General features: G+C 31.3%; 1 long non-coding RNA gene across 1 annotated transcript; it reads right to left on the bottom strand.

Moving 5' to 3' along the window:
* Window positions 1-1,130: 1,130 nt before the first annotated feature.
* On the bottom strand, window positions 1,131-10,839 carry LOC145677239 (uncharacterized; the record flags this gene model as incomplete). The annotated part of the gene is made up of 5 exons (XR_014129707.1): window positions 10,733-10,839; window positions 8,745-8,835; window positions 5,617-5,673; window positions 1,685-1,747; window positions 1,131-1,142 (listed from the first exon to the last, which is right to left on the bottom strand). It is a non-coding gene; the product is annotated as an uncharacterized LOC145677239 (long non-coding RNA).
* Window positions 10,840-11,845: the final 1,006 nt, after the last annotated feature.

Here is an 11,845-nt window from a genome sequence, read left to right as displayed (position 1 = left end):
ATGAAAGCCTTTGACGTGTAGTGTTACAGAATAATTATAAAAATAAATTGGATGGTCAAAATGTCAAAGAGAAAGTATTAAATGTAGTAGGAGGAAAAGACCATAGTAAAGAATATTTCGAAAAGACGCTATAAGATGATTTGACACAATGTGGTACATGGAGATTTTTAGAGAAGGAAACTATGTTGAGCAAATCTGCAATTGAAACGTGCGGACGAAATAATACAAGATACGTTGAAGAAACCGTACAGCAAAGAATGGGATATCGAAGGATGGAAAGGAATTATTGTCATTCCATTTCAGAAGTACAATAAATTTCTGTTTGTTTTGTTGCTTGAAAAAGTCTCTGAAATAAGTGTTCTCACATTTCGATTAGCTCTTCATACTTTCCAAGGAGGAATGGGACCGAAATTCCTTAAACGTGCTCACATAAGCTTTCTCTGATAGACACTTGATGCTATGAGTTCGTAATGCTCTTAATCTAACTAAAGACCATAAATGATCTTGGTAAGGCTACTCGTGTGAGCCTGTTCTTTCGTCTACTATTTATATATTTATATATTCAACAAATTCCCAGGTACACTATAACTACCATTTTTCCCCATAGAGATATCAACAATCATAACAACATCCCTGTTAGCAAAGAATGCAAAAGTAATCTTATTTGCGCAACATACGTTTAATTACTCTGTCAAAGACTGGGTCTCGAACAAATGTCCTCATCAGTGGTTAGATGATTATAATTGGCCGGTAATCTATTACATCAAAATCTTGCACAGTAGTTACTTTTTACCTATCATAAATAAGAATGGAGTGTTTATTTTGAACTTAGATATCGCACTAAGTGTCAATTCTATTAAACAATAGCAAAGTCAACAAAATTGGAAGAAACTCATATGAGATTCGTATTAAAATATTTTTTTCAGCCAATTGACAATTTAATTATGTTTTCTATATCATGAAGAATGTTATTAGGTGTACACTCTCTCGTCCATTATGCTCATTTCAGAAAGGAAATGTATATACATGTACAATGATTTACTCATTTAAACCAATATTATAATTTCATATGAATAATTGGGACAAGAAGACTTTACAGTAAAGGTTATAGGAAGTAAAGATATACATACTTGGAAGTCTCCCTGGGAAATGAGAAGAGTATATATATATATATATATATTTCAATCTAAAGAATGATGTTAGAAAATAAAATCATTTACATTCAAGTTTGTTCATAATTTAAACTATTACTGTAGATCATTTGAAAAAATACTTTAAAACAACACATAATTAATGCTGGTATATTAGGAACTAAATAAAGGTAGGTATATTTACAGAAATTATGCGGAATTTGCTTCCAGTGAGCAGGGCAGTTTTGTAAAAGAATACAAATAAAATAATGAAATAAATTAAATAATATAAACTAAAGATTATGAACGTGACAAACATTTTCTACAATTACCAACAATAATTAAACAATATAAACATAATTCCATTTTGCAGCTTGCTGTGATTTATTGTTTTTAATACTTTAAAAAATATATATAATATAAACTAATTTAAAGGACGTTGGCTACTATTAAAATTAATGACATATAATATTTTATATATATACTGTGATATCAGTAAATAGTGAAAGGATAGTTTTTGAGAATAGACTATACTATACTAAAAATATACATACCTATAGTGTCATCTTCAATTAGAGCTGTCCTCTCACGATGAGAATTATCTTCAAATTTTCTATCTGTCAAGTGTTAATAACATATATATTTAAATGTCAGGAATGATGCTTACAATAATTAAATTTACTTCTAAGTTTATTCATAATTTTATTATTATTTTAGACATTTTCTAAAAATAAAGATCTTTTAAAGTAAAAGAAAACTAATCCTGGCATAACATTATTAAATATTTCGGCAACATAAATGTTCTTGTCACTTTCCGTGCATAAAATCACTGGATCAAGATTAAACAAAGTGAGGGAGTTAACGTAAAATACTTTCTCTTTCGTCGGTCTAAAATATCTTGAATAACTTTGGTGACATATTAATTATTCACAAACGATATGGGATATATAACTATTCCATTTGCACCTTAAATGAAAATATGAGTGTCTATATGGAAAGTAATTCATAAGTTATTTAAAATCACTGAAGATAAGCATGAAGTTTGCTACGGATGGTAAAATGTAAGCAGAAGTTACGTCTATATTCGTGCACAAGTTTAGATTTCAAGATACAGAAACCAGGACGGATATATCTTTTACGCTAAACAAAAATAAACATATGCCCGGCTTATCACCTGGTAGGTATCTACTGTCAGAGGTAACAACGGTGACAATGACTTGAGTACACTGTGCTGTACAACTACGATTTGGTTCATACAAGTTTATTTACAATATCTAAATTGTGATTTTCGTTACAACGGAACATGATAATGACTTTAAACCAAACTATAGAGATGTGTCACTATTCCCCCCTCAGAATGATAGTGTTATATTTCGTGTCCTATTCAAACCGGCGATTTATTTTTGTATGTAGAGGAAGAAAAAAGAGTAGGAAAAATTATCTTGAACTGAGTTATATTCCTAATTTTTTGAGAATATTGTTCTTTTGTTGATTTCTCATACCCGAAGGAGAAAAAATTAATTTCATTTAAGAGGCTAGGGTAACTTAGCTGTAGATCCACCGTTGTTCGTTAAATAACTTTTCCGTTTCAGATAATATTTACTTGAAGAATGAAACAAGAAAGTAAACCATCTATATTTCTCAAGAGATAGTGATGAGTTTGTAACCGTCAAGTGTACAAACTCGCTGTTCGGGTACCATTTATTTGTAATCCCCTGATCGTAGTCTGCCTTCCGAGGTCCTGCCAATGAGTATTCTCCTGAGACCTGGACTTACCTGGGTTGGACGTTGAAGGGCCTTTCTAAGAAGGGATTACAAAATTGTTTCCAAATAGCTCGTCGGTCTCAATGATAAGATGAGCATTATGCGTCGAGAGGCTCGAAGGTCTCGTCTGAAAAACCTCACGGACGATCAGACGGCCATTCAGATCATAACGCACACAAACATCATTCACACACACAAAGAAAACACTCTGGGTTAAATGATACTATATATATATTTCTTAGAATACTATTGAAAAGAAAAATAACGAAGAGAAACAATCACAACACTTAACACTGGATACGTATAATTATTTCCATTATTAAAATCAGACTTTATTTTTCACTACATTGGAGCCCTTTATCACTTTGATATATGTACAGAAGATTACAATTGAGATTTCAATCTAAATGCTTTTCTCACACCATTGACGCACTTGGGCGATTAGCACTGGGGGAAGTGTTGCCGGGATATTCACTCGCAGTAATCTAGTTGCCACTCTAAACAGTCCTGAAGAGTCGACACGAGTCTTCAGCAAAATTACATCGTATCTAAAGTTGAATGCTAATGTTGGAGGGCGCGATTATAATGTTATCACACAAGGTATATGAACCTGGGACTTATTGATTGGGGCTAGCCGTAAGAAAACATCCTTCACCGGCTAATAGCTTATGCCCCTTACCACAATATTATACTTAATGTTCGACGCGACGTGCGTGGTTGCTGCCTCGAAACATGCAGTAACACTCCCGGAACCAAGAGGTTCGAAATACGAACTACGTTGGTGCATTTGTCAATGTTGACAGTTCATTATTAAGAGCACTGAGGTTAAATCACATCTATGTACATGGAAATAGAACGTAAGAACGAGTTGATGTTAATATTAGTCCACTGGCCACGAGGCACAAGACATCGGATAACTCGGTCGTGTGAAAGTACAGATAACGAACTGCTAAAGCGGTGTAGCTGGCGTGGATCTGACGCTTGGACACCTGTTCTACTCTTATCTGCTCTAATCTAGTGCAATATTTCCACAAACGATTAAAGAATGCACTTAATTCAGTTCCAAATAACTGTAGAATATATACGGTGCATATTAATAAGTCAGGGTGAAACACTGAGAAGCTTCGTCGCTTACTGAAATGTTCTCACCACAAAGCAATGTTTTAAATATGTTACATTATATGGAAAAAACAATGAAAGGCTTTTTTGTTCAAGTGCGTGGGAAAAAAGCAATTACTACCAAAGAAACAGCTTATTTGCGTCGCAGAATAAAGTATAAATCGAAAAAATAATCACTATCTTTACGAAATATACAAAGCGTCCACAAGAATACTTCTATAACCTGCTGGTGGTTATACGTTTTCAGATCACGATTAATGTTAAGCCCTAGTCACGAACATTAAAGAAACCCTAGTTTTAACAGTGGGTTCCGATTTTGTGTATTCAATTCCTGAAAATGATTGCTAGCACTGGAATCAGCACCAAACGAAAATGAGTAAATGATGATGATTAGTGGAAGACCTACTGGGTTGGAAAGAAATTATGGCAAAGTGTGAAGATAGAACGCAGAGATGCCATGTAAACTTTGAAAAGTGTACAAGGATTGAGATCAAATGATGGATATGAGGAATGTATATAGAGCTCCACTGAATAGGCGCAATGTTAATCATGGGGAACATCTGAAAAGTGGCCATGTTGGTCTTCGCGCAAGAAGAATATACGGGAAAGAAGTTATGTGGCTCTTCGCGCACACCGTCTATTGAAATCAAAGTGATCAATACAGTTTGAAACCTTTGTAACAGAGGGCGTTCAATGCTATGGCAATGTATCAATACTGTCGGAATGGTGACCCGAATGAATTTAGAAACTAAAGAAATGCATAAAGTTACTTTCTAGAGACCATGTATTACACGCCACGAGCACGTTGTAAGCACGAATGGTAGAGAGAGATAAAATAGACTCCTGGAAATGAAGAAGAATGTTGGCAATTTGTAACGGAATGAGTAGTAGTTACACTGGATGAATGTTGCCTTGCACCAAAAAACCAGCACCATTCAGGGTTATGATAATAACCCTTCCAACAAAACTTGACGGTTGTAATACTGGTGGCTCTTCTCACGACCAGCTACATACAATTGACAGTTAAAACACTGTACACATTGCGCCTTATCAGTGGAGCTCTACATGCATTCCTGATATCTAACATTCGACCTCAATCGCTCTATTCATTTCAAAACTAACATGACATTTCTAGGCATTTTCTACGTTTTACCTTCGCACATTGTTCTCACTTATCTTCCACCCTGTATACGGTCTGCCACAAAACACTCTCTTTTTCTCATTTTCTTTTGATGCTGAATCCAGTACTAGCAATCAATTTCAGCAATTGCATTCATCAAATCGAAATGGTCCCTTGTAAACTAATGCATGATTATAAGTATATGGTGAATATATAGTACATAGTTAACATAATCAATATCACTGATGTAGAAGGATAACAATTATTAATCTTTTGCAATATTGAATTCACATATATTCCATTAAAATTAATTTAAAATTTATATAAAGATTGTCAATAGCGAATGGTGTTCATTTAGTAATCGGTAATAATAAATCATAATGAAAAGGTATATTCAATTTTTCTGTAGCATGTCTTCATCCTCAAACGACACGATAGAAACTAAAGAAATAGGCTGTAAACCTCTACAAGTTGACTACGTACCTCTACTTTGAATATCTTTACCTACACCAAATAATATACCGGCTATCAAAGAAACACCTGAAACAAAAATATAGAATGTGAATACTTTATATTATCATATAAATATGAAATTTATTAACTACGTTCTATTGTAGCTAACAAATTGCATTATGAATGACTGAAGTATTGCTCTTTATAGCTAGCGTGAGATATTACTTTTAAATGAAAACATTGAGACATAAGAATTGATGTATCTTTGGGTAATGTGGTCCCTAAATTTGATACTCCTTGTTGTAATACTGTATATAACAGACAATTTGTTTCAAAATAATTTAACAATCATAATAAGTATTAACTATTCAAGTATAGAAAGTTATTGAGTAAGAATAAATTTGCTTTAAAATGGTAGGTAATTGGTAGATGCGTTTCTGAACACCAACATGAAACTTCGACCTGTTTATATTTGATTTATGTGGATCATCAACTTTTCTTAAGGACTTCTAAATTTTTCTTAGAGATTATCTGCTCTTTCGAATACAAAGAGTATGCTCATGTGAAACTACGAAGAAATATTTACCTAGAGATTGATATTTAAGTATTGCATATTTGGAGCGGTGAATACAACACAAGACAGTGAAACAAAAATTTGAATTCATAGCAAGATTTACCTTGAAATAACTTCGTGTGTTTCTTTGGTTTCTAAGTAAACTTTATTTTTTTCTAATCTGTTTTGGATGAACAATATCTATGCGTCAATCTCCGTCAAGGAAATGTTTCCTAGTAAATATTTTCGGGAGACGTCGATATTATCATTTATTTATGTATGCTCTACTGTGCCACAAGAAACTACATACCATGAACCTACAAATTTCTTTCAATTAGTATGTAAATATATGTTACGATTACATCCTTAAAAGGGTCAAATACTCATATAATATATTTGAGAGAATCAACTGTGTTTATATACACAACGATGAAATTTAAAGACACTAATGTTTCTAATAGTGTTCTATATAATGTTTAATGTGTTTTTGATCTAAATAAATTTGCATGAAATGGTGCTTAGAAGTGAATAGAAATATTATTATACATCAGTTCCTGAAAATATTAGAACAGATATGTGCTTTACTCTCTTCCTGCGTTATGGAATCTCAGATTCGAGTTTCATTCCAATAACAATCTTCAATTACATGAGGATAGCATACATATACCTTGCTTTCTCAGTAACTAAATTTTATACTGACATATTCAAATATGCTACTTTCAGAACAGAAATTAGATGTTTACATATATAAATATTATTCAACTCAAATAATTTTCAATTATATAAGTATGATATATAATTTTCAGTAAAATATAAATTTATTACAAAATCATAAACATATATTTATTTCTAACAGAACGTTTAAGCACTTGCTCACTATATGGTGCTTAGCAAAGAAAAAATATACGTAAAATTGTTGAGTTAGACGTAATCAGTCGTTTTAGATGCACTCTAGTCATGATGTTTAACTAAATAAAACTGATTTTTAAGCTACGAGCCAATACATTAATAAAATATACTTCTTGGATTGTTAACGAAACATTATGAATTGCAAGTGTAAACTAAGTGTTCTGAGTAGTACGCTGCCCAAGAAAGCAAATTCGGAAACAGCGGGGTTTCTTGCTTGCTACATCAACTCTCATTCATTAATATATGTGATTAGTATTTCAAGATATATATTAGATCTAATTTCCTTTATATATTAATTCCATTAGACTTTCGCTATATAATCTAAAGATACTGATATAATGAAAACTAGACGAAAGCAGGTATAGCATTTTATGTAAAATGTTTTAAATGTTGAATATAAACCCTTATTTAATTTCCTTTATCATAGTTCTAAAGAAAAGTTCATATTAAGATGAACTGCCAAACATGATGTTTATATTGACTTTTGTTCCATTTGTATTTTCTTGTGTGTTTGAGTACATCTTGTGTCACTTCATTCTTTACTTTAGCTTCACGTAATCATCAACTATTTACCTTGATAGACAGGATAGTTCTTAAAATGCTTTACAACTAGTAAAATCCAAAACAAACACGCCTGCTATAATTTGAAACTCTTTTGCACTAACATAACTCCAGACATGTTATTTGTTTACATAATATGTATATCCAAGAATAACTAAACGTTTCCTGACGAGAATATATGTACGTATTTATTAAAACTAAAATACAGTATTAAGTTGTCGAAACCGTAAGACTGTTCGTACGTTTTTATAAATAAGTGTAGATATTCTTGTCAGGAAGGTTTTAGTTTTTGTTGTAGTAAGCTCCAGAGTTGCGATGGATAAAATTAAATATATATTTGATACATTTTAAATATTTAATAACATCTGGATTAACAGTTAATCACTTTGATTGATTAATAAGCAAAATGAATCATATTTACGACAGCAATGCATAAGCGTACTGAATTGTTCCTTATGCTTAGAAGAAAGTTCTTTAGAAAGGAACCTTCATCCCCTCCTTTAGTCTATTATTCCACTGATAATTCACTCTATGTAACATTCATTAGCACTTGCTTTGTCATATATGACATTTTAGTCTTTTTATACTTCTACTTTGTTTGTTTCTTTGTAATACAACTAACAGAGTCTATGAATAATTTCCATTCAAATTACTGCAAAATTCAGTGCCTGCAACATCGTATGTAATCAAGAACAAAACTGTTCAATGATAAAGAAAACAAATTCTCAAAGATAAAATTAGGTGAACATATTTTCAAAGTAGGAAACGTATGATTTGTAAATCATTTTCAAACGTAATGCTGTAAAGTCTAAGCATACGTTTTAAATGAAGAGGATTATTTTCGACCTGAAATCGCATTTAATTGTAACTCTTAGAAAGTAGAAGCGTAGTTTAAGATAATACGACTTTAGTTCTCGTGCAGTAAAATACGAGTTTGTACTTTCTACAGAAGTAAAAGAAACAGTTTTCTTAAAATAATCAACAAAGAAAGGAGTAAATAATATATATAAGGAGAAGAGAGGCAAGTTTTTTCTTCATTAAGATTAAAAAAATGTACCCCATAATATCCAACCACGTTCGTGAATCCTAATTTTAATATATCGCTTTTAAATGAAACATGATTAAAATAAATTACCTGAAGCATTTGATTCATATATTTCTAATTTTAATAATATGAAGATACATATTCTCGTGGCGACTGACATTTCTATCATCAACTGGAATAGCTGAAAAACAACGTAAACATAATTCCTTTGTTTGCTTCACATATTATATTTCTTGCATTTAAAATAAAATATTCCATGTAAATAAGTTTAGGGAATGTGAGCTTCTTTTTAAATAAATGGCATATTTAAAATATATTATACAATTCCGACAGTTTGCAATAAAGTTTTATATATTCTGTGTTGTATCCTGAACAAAACACATGTTTCAGCACTAAATTTAAATAATATATACTAAAACCACTTCAATTTAAAAGAATTGTACTTAAAGATTGAAACTGGATTTCGTTAATTTGAGTTAATTTCAAACTTAATTGACTATTAAGACAGAAGATATAACCTAATCTTGGGAAACTTAATATATTGACAAAAGGTGCATCCCGATATCTCTCACAGTTTCTGTATACGGAAATCAGTATTGAAACCGTTAGTAGAAATAACTTTTTACCATTTTCCGTTTTTGTATAGTGTTTCTTGGTTGCAGCTATGTTCTCTTCAGACCCTAAATAGTTTGCGGAAAGCCGCATTTCGAACTGTGAAAATGGACTGTTAGTGACAAAACTTGAATGTAAACTCTCCAGCAATATTCGGGTAATTAACAGTGAATATTTTATGTTTACGTCACCACCGATTTTAGTACTTTCATTTTTCCTATCAGGATCCCGATAATGAAAATTTACTATATACACTGATGCTAGGTAGCATTTTGATTCCACAAATACATAATTTTGATTACAATTATTTTCCAAATTTGCTTGTCGCCTATTAACTCTGTTGTTTTCATTGATAATCACGTAGAATATTCGCTGACCTGCTTACGTAGGGCTTTATTTCTCATCATTATTGTACTTTTGTGATGATTGTTTTATTACAAATCCTACAAAGCGTTATTAATTTAATGATCTTATGATAGACTGCTTCTTCAGAACATAACACATTAGAGTCTTATTGCATACATTTTTTTATGATTAACACCACGCATGCAATCACTTTTACAAACTCTAACAGTATATCGTTTTCGATTATTGTCTGAGCTCCTACTTATATTGATCTCTGCTACACTACCCCGTAAACTATTCTGATTACTGCAAGCTTCAGTGGTACATACTAAATGATAACTTTTAATGTCACAATTATTATACAATATTACAAACTGTTACCATATCCTTAAAAATCCGAACTTTAGCCCACTACGGCAAGACTAACGTTAATAACGAGGTAATGCACAACGTAAGTTCATTGGTACTAATGACAATATGTCCCACTTTGAATAAATGGGGAAACGTTAATGAATTAGTATTTTTAATAAAAGGATATGCTTTGTTTATAATAAAATTGAAAGTCGATATCAAACCTAAACTTATAGATGTCTTTCGAAAGTCATAAACACTGTAATATTACTTAAAGCAATTCTATATCTGATATCGTTTCTGTGATGTAATGTACACAAGTACAAGATGATGTAATGCTCTGGTTGCTGAGTTTGAAGACATATTTTTTTTAATTGAATGTTGGTTTCCCTTTAGTTGATTCCATTGTTGGAGTTGTTCGACAGCTTTAATCGAAGCTGGTAATACGACTTAAAGGTTTAGGACAATATTTTGAACGATACAAGATTTTGACACCAGCATAACAGTATGAGATTTAAAGTTGCAGAAAGTTGAGTTATAATCTATAACTCAATTCAACAACTTCGAGATGATATGATGTGATATTTAACTAGCAAGTATTTTTCAGATACAAATCTTCTTAAAAAATAGAAGTTTTAATATAGCTATAACTTACTTTATATGTATTCGTGTCATTAGTAGCGCTAACATAGTAATTTACGCAAAAAATATTCCTGATGTGCCGTGACCCATCCGTTTATTAGTGGTGTAAAAGCCTCGAAAATTTTTACCTTTAGAACACTGTAGCGTTCTAGTTTGCAACTCTGGTACTGAATGTTGTGTTTTGTTTAGACGTAGTGTTTAAATTCGTGAAATGAATACTCACATTCAAAAAGAGTAACAAAATGTGTGTTTATGGCAGTACATTAACAATGTGCAATATTAAGTAAACAAATTACAAACCTCTCTCCATCTCTCAGAGCTTATGTGTTCTATAAATTTAAAGAAAACAATGGCATGTACAGGTAATCATGCGCACTGTATATCAATAGACTGAAAAGCACCCTAGATTCTTTGGTTAATGGAATATGAAGTTATTAAACATATGATAAACCATTTTATAAGTTTTGTAAATAAGAACAATAAACAAACTAAACCATTCGCGTTGAAACTGTTTGTAATGGTTTCCTCATTATATTATTTGCAGCGTATTATAAGATATACTTTTCTTTCTTAGTATTACTTATGTTGCATACAGAAGTTTAATTCTCTTCAATTCTATCATACTTTTTCCAAGTAATCAGAATATTAGTAAAACACAACTACGAGTAGATAGATATTTATGCATATTTTTATCTCAGTTGGATTTATATTTTAGATAAATTGGATACATTTCAAATCATCAAGAACGAATATGACAATGTGTATACTTGTAAATATTTGTTAACAACTTGTTAACTTGTAAATATTTGTATATTATTAATCAAATATTTATTAAGTATAATTGCAATCGTATTGCCAATATTACGAACACCATAGAACGATGTCAATTCATTATTTGTAACACAACAGTAGTTACAATTATTTTGCATTTATGTTTTATACATTAGTAACTGTCGTGTGTTTCGTTTTCTCCTTCTTTTTCATGATACAGAATATTCACTAGAGAATGTGATTTAATTGAAAATTACTATGTAACTTTCACCTTGAGCAATAATGTATAGTAGATTATAAATTTATGACGGAAAATATAATTCACAATTTTCATTATACTCTTGCTTCGGTTAACAAACATTACAGCTGTAATTCAGTAAATATAAATACTAAAATAAGCTAGTACTGACTAGGTACATTCATGTGTCATTGCGGGATTCCTGTAAGATTGATTCTCATGCACCATTCTC

This window comes from Thermobia domestica, unplaced genomic scaffold, assembly GCF_964235325.1.
Source record: "Thermobia domestica unplaced genomic scaffold, izTheDome1.hap1.1 HAP1_SCAFFOLD_724, whole genome shotgun sequence".
Classification (NCBI taxonomy): domain Eukaryota; kingdom Metazoa; phylum Arthropoda; class Insecta; order Zygentoma; family Lepismatidae; genus Thermobia; species Thermobia domestica.
Note: the sequence above shows the minus strand (reverse complement) of the source record. Positions and strands in the feature narration are given on the sequence as shown.